The 9779-nt window shown below is 40.2% G+C and overlaps 1 protein-coding gene across 27 annotated transcripts in view; it reads right to left on the reverse strand.

The window, feature by feature from the left end:
* Window positions 1-9779, reverse strand: part of OSBPL8 (oxysterol binding protein like 8) — a 159854-nt gene that overhangs the window by 114395 nt on the left and 35680 nt on the right. The window lies entirely within an intron of this gene.

The raw sequence follows: 9779 nt of genomic DNA on the forward strand, positions 1-9779 counted from the left end.
CTACACACACACACATGATGGCATCAGGTCTGGGAGACCTTTTCAATCCATACAAGTGACAATGGTTACTAATAAAAAGCACAAAGAAAAAGGTACAAAAGATTTTCTTGATTTGTTGCTTTATAAAATACACACTGTTGATGTGTAGTACAAACAAAATGATACTGTAAGCACTCTGCCCAGAGGAAAACCAGGAAACCACTACTACCAAATTTCTGACAAGGTACAAAACAAAGCTCCATATAGTCAAACTACTGGTTTTTCCAGTAGTCATGTACAGATGTAAGAGTTGGACCATAAGGAAGGCTGAGTGCCGAAGAATCGATGCTTCTGAACCATGGTGCTAGAGAAGGCTCTTGAGAGTCCCTTGGACTGCAAGGAGATCAAACCAATCAATCCTAAAGGAATCAGCCCTGAATATTCATTGGAAGGACTGATGCCGAAGCTCCAATACTTTGGCCACCTGATGGGAAGAACTGACTCACTGGAAAAGACCCTGATGCTGGGAAAGATTGAAGGCAAGAGGAGAAAGGAGCCGCAGAGGATGAGATGGTTAGATAACATCACTGATTCAATGGACATGAGTTTGAGCAAACTCTGGAGATAGTGAAGGACAGGGAAGCCTTGTGTGCTGCAGTCCATGGGGTCACAAAGAACTGGACACAACTTACTGATTGAACAACAAGAAAACAAATTCCATTTCCCATTATGTCTGGACCAATCACTAATATACATAATTCATAAAATGTATGGTTTATAAACCCTTAATATCTATTGTTGCTTCACCATCATTTATATGTCCTTTGTAGGACTCAAAACACATTCATTAAATATTTATTTACCTCTTGTCACGTAAGAGACACTGTTCTAGATTCTGGACATATAGAGAATGAACATCCTGTCCTAGCTAAAAGAGAGCAAAACAAACTGACTAGCATAAGGAATGTGCAGGATGTACCAACAGTAGCACATGAGGATATTAAACCCAGATTTCTAGGGATGGTAGAGTGAGAGTACCCCTTACTCTTTCCCTAAAGTCTTTGCTAAGCCCCGTTATATTAAAAAAAAAAATTAACTACCAGAAGTAAAATATATAAATAAACCCAATTAGTATGAATGAAGAGTCTTTTGTAAACATTTACAATCTAAAGGACTTTCTTAAACAGTCTATTTTGAACTCAGGTTTATACTGTTTTTTAGATTCACTTATTTGCTTTTAGATTTAGTCACAAACAAAACCAGTTTAATTATCCTCCAAATTGATACATAACTCTACAAAAGAATAAAGTAAAAAAGAACAACTGAAGTAATATTAAATTACTGTACAGCTTATGATTTTTTTTAAAAATGGGTGTGGAAAAGGAATAGATTAGAAAATTAATTTTCTACTTTGAAGATAAACTTTGGTTTCAGTTAAGATTCTACCATATATATAACACACTGGACATTCTGCAGAGTTGGATACAGAGAAGAAATTATTTATGAATGACAGAACATAACTCAAAGTCATTTAAGCTTCCCTAGAAATATCAAGCCAACCTGCAGAAAGCCACACTAAGACCTCCCTTACTATACACCCATATTCCCCCTTTATTACTATACATCCATATTTCCCCTTTATTACTATACATCCATATTCCCCCTTTATTACTATACATCCATATTTACCCTTTAAAACTTGAAGGCAAGAAAACATCATTCCAAAGTAAACTACGTAGCTCCATGTGTTTTAAAAGAAATCAGTTCAGTTTAGTTCAGTCACTCAGTCATGTCTCTTTGTGACCCCATGGACTGCAGCACGCCAGGCCTACCTGTCCATTACCAACTCCCAGAGTTTATTCAAACTCATGTCCATTTAGTCAGCGATGCCATCCAACCATCTCCGTCATCCCCTTCTCCTCCCACCTTCAATCATTCCCAGCATCAGGGTCTTTTCAAATGAGTCAGTTCTTCCCATCACATGGCCAAAGTTCTGGAGTTTCAGCATCAGCATCAGTCCTTCCAATGAACACCCAGGACTGATCTCCTTTAGGATGGACTGGTTGGATCTCCTTGCTATCCAAGGGACTCTCAAGAGTCTTCTCCAATACCACAGTTCAAAAGCATCAAGTCTTTGGTGCTCAGCTTTCTTTATCGTCCAACTCTCACATCCACACATGACTACTGGAAAAACCATAGCTTTGACTAGATGGACCTTTCTTGGCAAAGTAATGCTTCTGCTTTTTAATATGCTGTCTAGGTTGATCATAACTTATCTTCCAAGGAGCAAGTGTCTTTTAATTTCATGGCTGCAATCACCATCTGCAGTGATTTTGGAGTCCAAAAAAATGAAGTCTCTCACTGCTTCCACTGTTTCCCCATCTATTTGCCATGAAGTGATGGGCCCAGATGCCATGATCTTAGTGTTCTGAATGTTGAATTTTAAGCTAGCTTTTTCACTCTCCTCTTTCACTTTCATCAAGAGGCTCTTTAGTTTTTCTTCACTTTCTGCCATAAGTGTGGTGTTATCTCCATATCTGAAGTTATTGCTATTTTTCCTACCAATCTTGATTGCAGCTTGTGCTTCATCCAGTCCAGTATTTCTCATGATGTACTCTGCATATAAGCTAAATAAGCAGGGTGACAATATACAGCCTTGACGTACTCCTTTTCCCATTTGGAACCAGTCTGTTGTTCCATGTCCAGTTCTAACTGTTGCTTCCTGACCTGCATACAGGTTTCTCAGGAGGCAGGTCAAGTAGTCTGGTATTCCCATCTCTTTCAGAATTTTCCACAGTTTATTGTGATCCACACAGTCAAAGGCTTTGGCATAGTCATAAAGCAGAAATAGATGTTTTTCTGGTACTCTCTTGCTTTTTCGATGATCCATCAGATGTTGGCAATTTGATCTCTGGTTCCTCTGCCTTTTCTAAAACCAGCTTGAACATCTGGAAGTTCACAGTTCACGTATTGCTGAAGCCTAGCTTGGAGAATTTTAAGCATTACTTTACCAGCATGTGAGATGAGTACAACTGTGCGGTAGTTTGAGCATTCTTTGGCATTGCCTTTCTTTGGGACTGGAATGAAAACTGACCTTTTCCAGTCCTGTGGCCACTGCTGAGTTTTCCATATTTGCTGGCATATTGAGTGCAGCACTTTCACAGCGTCATCTTTTAGGATTTGAAATAGCTCAACTGGAACTCCATCACCTCCACTAGCTTTGTTCGTAGTGATGCTTCCTAAGGCCCAATAATAGTCAAAGAAAGTTCAAAATCTAAATTTAAGGTTATTTACTGGTGTACGTATCACACAGTATAAATAATTTGATTGGGAAAACAATAATCGTTCTATATAAACAGCAACACTTGAAACCAATATGCTCTAAACAACTAAAAATTGATTTAACTTCAAAATGTCTAGTTTAAAATTGGAAAAAAAAAATTTTAAACCACTATAAAATTGTGACTCAAGTAAGAATTAAATATTTTAGTTCAAATTATGAGAGGGGGATTAAAGGTGAATATTTACCTAATGCATGAAGAAATAATCTATCTTTGAGGGAGCATAAGAAATAAAGAAAAATGGTCAAATGTAATAATGTTTAATACACTTTTAAAACAAATTATAAAGGTAAAACAAACTACAAAGTTAGTGATTATAATGTACAAAGTATCCCTTCAAGCATATAAGATCTTAAGACCTCACTCATTCTATCAATAGTTTTGAACACTTACTGTGTGCCACTCCTTGTTTTAGAAGCTTGCTGCTGCTGCTGCTAAGTTGCTTCAGTCGTGTCCAACTCTGTGCGACCCCACAGACGGAAGCCCACCAGGCTCCCCTGTCCCTGGGATTCTCCAGGCAAGAATACTGGAGTGGGTTGCCATTTTCTTCTCCAGTGTATGAAAGTGAAAAGTGAAAGTGAAGTCGCTCAGTCGTGTCCGACTCCTAGCGACCCCATGGCCTGCAGCCTACCAGGCTCCTCCGTCCATGGGATTTTCCAGGCAAGAGTACTGGAGTGGGGTGCTGAAGTGCCTTTTCTGGGAGGGGAGTTACTGACCAGTAGAGGGCATCAGAGCGCCTACTGGGGGCTGGAAATTCTCTGAATCTTGACTTGTATATGGTATACACATATATAAACATTCATTGAGCTGTACACTTATAATTTGTACACTTTAGCATATGTAAGTCTTACATCAATTTTTTTGTGAAAGTTCATTCATATTGCCTTCCATTGTTGCTAACTGTTCTTGTATATACTACTTGAATGAATTTCTGGGATAACCAAAGAATTAAGGTTATGTGATGTATAATAATTTTTATAATAATTTATGTGATGTATAATGCTTTAAATAATTCAAGAGGAGAAAATAGATGTATACTTTGAAAAGACTATTACCTTTAATAGCTAAATACTCAAATTACTGGGTTCTATTCATCAATATATAGCACAAAAGTACTAACTGAATTTTCATGTATTTCTGCATCAACTACATAATTATGCTACCAGGTATGAACTCAACTATTGTTCTCTGCATCAGTGTTTCTCAATAGTCACTGGTGCACCGACACCACAATTTTGCCAAGTGCTACTAGTATATAGCTAAATTTCTCACTCGCCTTTAATTTTAACTCACCTTATCTAATAAAATCCACACATTTACCGGTTTGAGTCACAGGTTTTACTGCTTTAAAACACTAATACTTCCCTAAAATTTAAAACTGCTCATTAATGTACTGGCACATCTCACACCACCATACCAAATACCGGTAGAGATAGCCACAAACTATTTCATCCCTACGTCCATTATCAAGGCATGCACTTTCCCTATCTGGATGTCGCATGATGAGACATGCAGAATATTAGTAAACCATATTTCAGGTCCGTACCTCTAACAGTTGTGGACCTTTCAACAAAATATTTTGTATCTCTGTACCGCAGTTTCCTTGTAAATCAGATTATGAAGTTAAAATGGCCATTACTGAGATGTCTTTAAACTCTAACATACCTACAACCTAACAGCCAGTAGTTGTACCACTTATCTAACTACTGCTGACATAGTCACTCCAATGTAAAAGAACACAAGTTGTAAGGTACCAAGTCAACTTTAAGGGCCATACTAGGACCTTCCTTCAGAATACTATATTAAGGGGGAAAAAGAACGTGAGGTAACTTACAATAACTATAACAAATCAATAACGCACATTACAGTTTTCTAAGTTTTTTTCAAATTCACCTGAAATTTTTTACTCTGCAGGATCAGTACAAATAGCTCCCAGAGAGGGAAAATATCAGTTCAAATAGGTAATCAAAGCAATATTTATCTATCTTAAATATTTTATTACAACTGAAATACATATATTCCCTCCTTCTCCCTCTCCTTCTCTTAAGCCGCCCCTCCCCCACACCCATCATTTAATGAGTGTGTGAGTGAAGTTGCTCAGTCATGTCCGACTCTTTGCGACCCCATGGACTGTAGCCTACCATGCTCCTTCTGACCATGGGGTTTTCCAGGCAAGAGTACTGGAGTGGGTTTTCATTTCCTTCTCCAGAGGATCTTCCCGACCCAGGGATCGAACCCAGGTCTCTCTCATTGAAGGCAGACGCTTTACCGTCTGAGCCACCAGGGAAGTCCTCATCCTTTAATGGAAAGGCATTTTCATTGAGTGGATCTACAGATTAGAATTGAGCACTATCTTCCGTGCTTAACCACAGCTGTAACACATTGTCTGAGATTTCTAGTGTCAGTTCTCTAAAATGAAACAAAACTTTAAAACACTTGCGAACTCCTAAGTTTAGAGAATCCTACTATGTTTACAATTAGTTCCCTTATGTTTTCTAGTTATCCACAGCAAGTCCCAAAGGACCAATGTGCATGGGCCCAGATGGATGCCCTTAGAAGCAGTGGGTTACAACACAGAAGAACTCTGAGCTTAGGAAATCCATATATCTTATGGGCTTCATAATGGGTGGTAAGCATGTCTATCCTTTGCTCCAGAGGAATAAAATCTGTCTTCCTAGGCTATTCATCGCACAATAATTTTTGAAAAGATAGTCCAGAACAAAAGGCAGTCAGTGCTTTACTTGAAAGATATGCAGAAATGCAAGACACCAAGAAGGAATTGTATCCCAACATTCTTTCCATCCCTCTCTTATCCAGTATAATGCCCTGTAACATTTCATCTTGTGCTACGAAAGTATTATTATTCATGATAGATCAAATCATTAGTGATTCACAAGCCAGTCCTAAGAGCACTTTTGCAAATGTCCACGGAGAGGAGTGATAAGCAGGATTTTTTCTGATTGTAAACAATCTGAAGAATCTTTTTATGTATAAATCACACCTCATTAAGTTCAGTCCTTAATTACTGCATGTCTATTGCTTTGAAGTCAACCATCACCCCAAAAGATTCAGGGATCAAAACGGTGACACAGAAGCCCCCAGCCTCTATCCTCCCACAGGGAACAACAATTAGACAGCTATCCATGAGCAAAAACAGCTCTGGAAAGGATGGGAAGTCCACGTAAAAAACTTCAGCAACTAGTGGAACAAAAATGAGGGGGTGGGGGGTAAGGGGAGAGAACAACCACATCAAAAGGGAGGGAAGAAAGCCTCATTCTGCTTTTAGCATCCATCCCCTAGGCCAACACTGCTTAGCACGAAGGGGAAATTCCCCAGCTAGAAAGAGTTCCCCATGCCAGGAAAGGGGCATCAGAGTGAGCAACCAGCTTCCTAACGTTTTCTGGGCAATGCACAAAGTACCCACTTCGATTTCACCCCACCCAAAGACCAGCAAAGCTGAGGCAGAGATGGCTAGGAACAAGGAAGAACAGCCAGGGCTACCAAATCACCACAGTCTCAGCTGCTCTTCAAAGGACCTGAATTTTACAGCTTTTTCAACTGGAAAAAACCAACCACCAGCACAGCTGCCACAGATCACCTGCAGATTTCACCAGCTTTGGTCCCACAGGTGTCTGTGTTCACCAGCTCACAGCTGCCTGAGTCCCTCCCTGCTCCTTCCCCTCCCCTGCCCCCGACAAGAGCCCAGAACCCACACCAGCAACCAGCCCAAGCCTCTGGCTGCACGACTGCAAGATGCTGTCTGGACTTCCATGGCTGACCTCAGCCACCACACGCCTGCTCCAGGAAGAACCTCCAGTTGTGCACTTGCATGCCACTGGCATCAGTCATCAGCTCCTACTGTCACGTGCGTGCCTGGAGAAGACTATGCAGCCACGGAAAGTCATGTCCATGACCAGGGCCGCCGCAGCTGCCTGTGGATGCAGAGCAGGCTTTCTCTTCTGTCAGTGACCTGCACCATCGTGCTCACCTGCAGCTGGCCCCGCCAGCTATGCACCTGCACGTCCTGGACCAACCCCCATCACTGGCCTTGACTGTTACCCACCTGAAGCAAGACTCTGTAGTCATGGCAGCGTTTGCTGACAGCCAAGATCTCCCCAGGTGTCACTGTACCCAACATATGACCCCAACCCTTCCTGCCTACCCTGGCATCCACCCTACCTGTGTGTCTGGAACCTCACCTGCCACTATAAAGGTCCTTGTAGCTAGCTGATCCCACAACTGAGCCTGTGCACATCACCAGTTATAGCCACTACCACTGTCTGCCCTAGACCCTGGCCCCTGGGCCTGAAGGCACTTCTGAGGACCTCAAAGCCCTTGAAGCCTCTATAGATCTTTGCAGTGCTAGCCAAGGACCATATAGTTGTTAATGCTGTGGATCCCAACAGCCTGAGCCAATGAGCCACCATGTCTCCTCTGGACCCAATGCTGCCCAGTGCCCCCATACTTGGTGCCACAGACCACTATACTCGGGGTTCAGCAAACCCCTAACTACAGGTGAAAGTCTTCCTTACTGAAGTCAGTCAATGAAGTCATGAAGGGCAAGTGCTTCTTCAAATACACAGATACTTACATACGCAAGGCTACAGGGATCATAATGAAAAAGTGAAACGTGAATCCACCAAAGCAATACAGTAAACCTCTAATAACCCTGGTGGCTCAGTGGTAAAGAATCTGCCTGCAATGCAGGAGACATGGGTTTGACCCCTAGGTCAGGAAGATTCCCTGGAGAAGGAAATGGCAACCTACGTCAATATTCTTGCCTGAAAAATCCCATGGACAGAGGAGCCTGGCAGGCTACAGTTCATGATGTCCCAAAGAGTCAGAAACGACTTAGCCACTAAGCAACAACAACTGGTCCCAAAGAAATGGAGATGCAGGAATTGTCTGACAAAGAATACAAAATAATTGTTCTAAAAATACTCAAGGTGTTACAGTACAGCACAAATAAAAATTTAACAATGTCATGAACACAATATAAGAACAAGATGAGAAGATTCAATACCAAAACAAAAATAAAACAAAAAATCCAAAACACCCAATTTAAAAAATGGGCAGGAGATCTAATTAGACATTTTTTCCAAAGAAGATATATGAATAGCCAACAGACACATGAAAATATCCTCACACAGAGTAATGCGAATCAAAACCACAATGTGATATCACCTCACACCTGTCAAATGGCTATCATCTAAAGTCTACAAATAATAAATGTTGGCAAGGATGTGGAGAAAAGGGAACCCTAGTACACTGTTGACAGGACTGTAAATTGGTGCAGCCACTGTGGAAAACAGTAAGGAGGGTCCTCAAAAACCTAAAAATAGAACTACCTTATGATCCAGCAATTCCACTCCTGGGTACATAGCCAAAGAAAACAAAGACACTAATTTGAAAACATACACACACCGCCCCCCATGTTCACTGCAGCATTATTTACAATAGCCAAAATATGGAAGCAACCTGTGTCCATCAACAGATGATAAAGAGGATGTGGTATACATACACAATGGAATATTTATTCAACCACAAAAAGAAGGAAATTGTGCTATTTGCAACAACATGGATTGACCTGGAGGATATTACATTTAGTGAAAGAAGTCAAATACTCTATCTTATCACTTTATATGTGAAATCTAAAAAATAACACAAATGAATGCATATTACAAAACAGAAACAGACTCAGATATAGACAGAACAAACTAATGGCTACCAGTGAGAAGAGGGACAAAATACAGGTATGGGATTAAGAGATACAAACTACTATAAATAAAACATATAAGGAACAAGGATATATTGTAGAGCACAGGGAGATATAGACATCGTTTGTATTAACTTTAAATGGAGTATAATCTATGGAAATACTGAATCAGTATGTTGTGTATCTGAAACAAATAAAATATTATACATCAACTATACCTCAACAAAAATAAATAGATAAAAATAAAATACAGTAACTTAGGAGGAAAAAAACCCAAGATGTGAATTCACCAGAGAAAAAAAAGAAACACAGGAATTTGGGAGATGAATATAATCACTAAACTGAAGAATTCAACAGAGTTTCAACAGCAGCTGAGAGTCAGAAGAATCTATGAGCTCACAGGCAGGTCACTGATAATTAGTCAGCTAGTGGAGAGGAAAAAAAAAAAAAAACCACTAATGAAGAAAGCCTACGGGTCTTATGAGAGTCCTTCAAAAGAAACTACGTATCACTGAAGTCTCAGAAGGAAAAGAGAAAAGGGTAGAGACTTTATTTACAGAAATAATGGCTGAGAAAATTCCCAAACTTGGGGAAGAGATTTGAACATCAAGTTCATGAAACTAATGGGTCACTCCAAAATTTCAAACCAAAATTATGTTCTCCAAAAAGGGAACTCTCCTACATTGTTGGTGGGAATGCAACTGGGTACAGTCCTCATGAACAGTAAAGAGGTTCCTCAAAAA

Source organism: Giraffa tippelskirchi, chromosome 4 (genome assembly GCF_054371585.1).
Source record: "Giraffa tippelskirchi isolate mGirTip1 chromosome 4, T2T-mGirTip1v1.2.pri, whole genome shotgun sequence".
Taxonomy (NCBI): domain Eukaryota; kingdom Metazoa; phylum Chordata; class Mammalia; order Artiodactyla; family Giraffidae; genus Giraffa; species Giraffa tippelskirchi.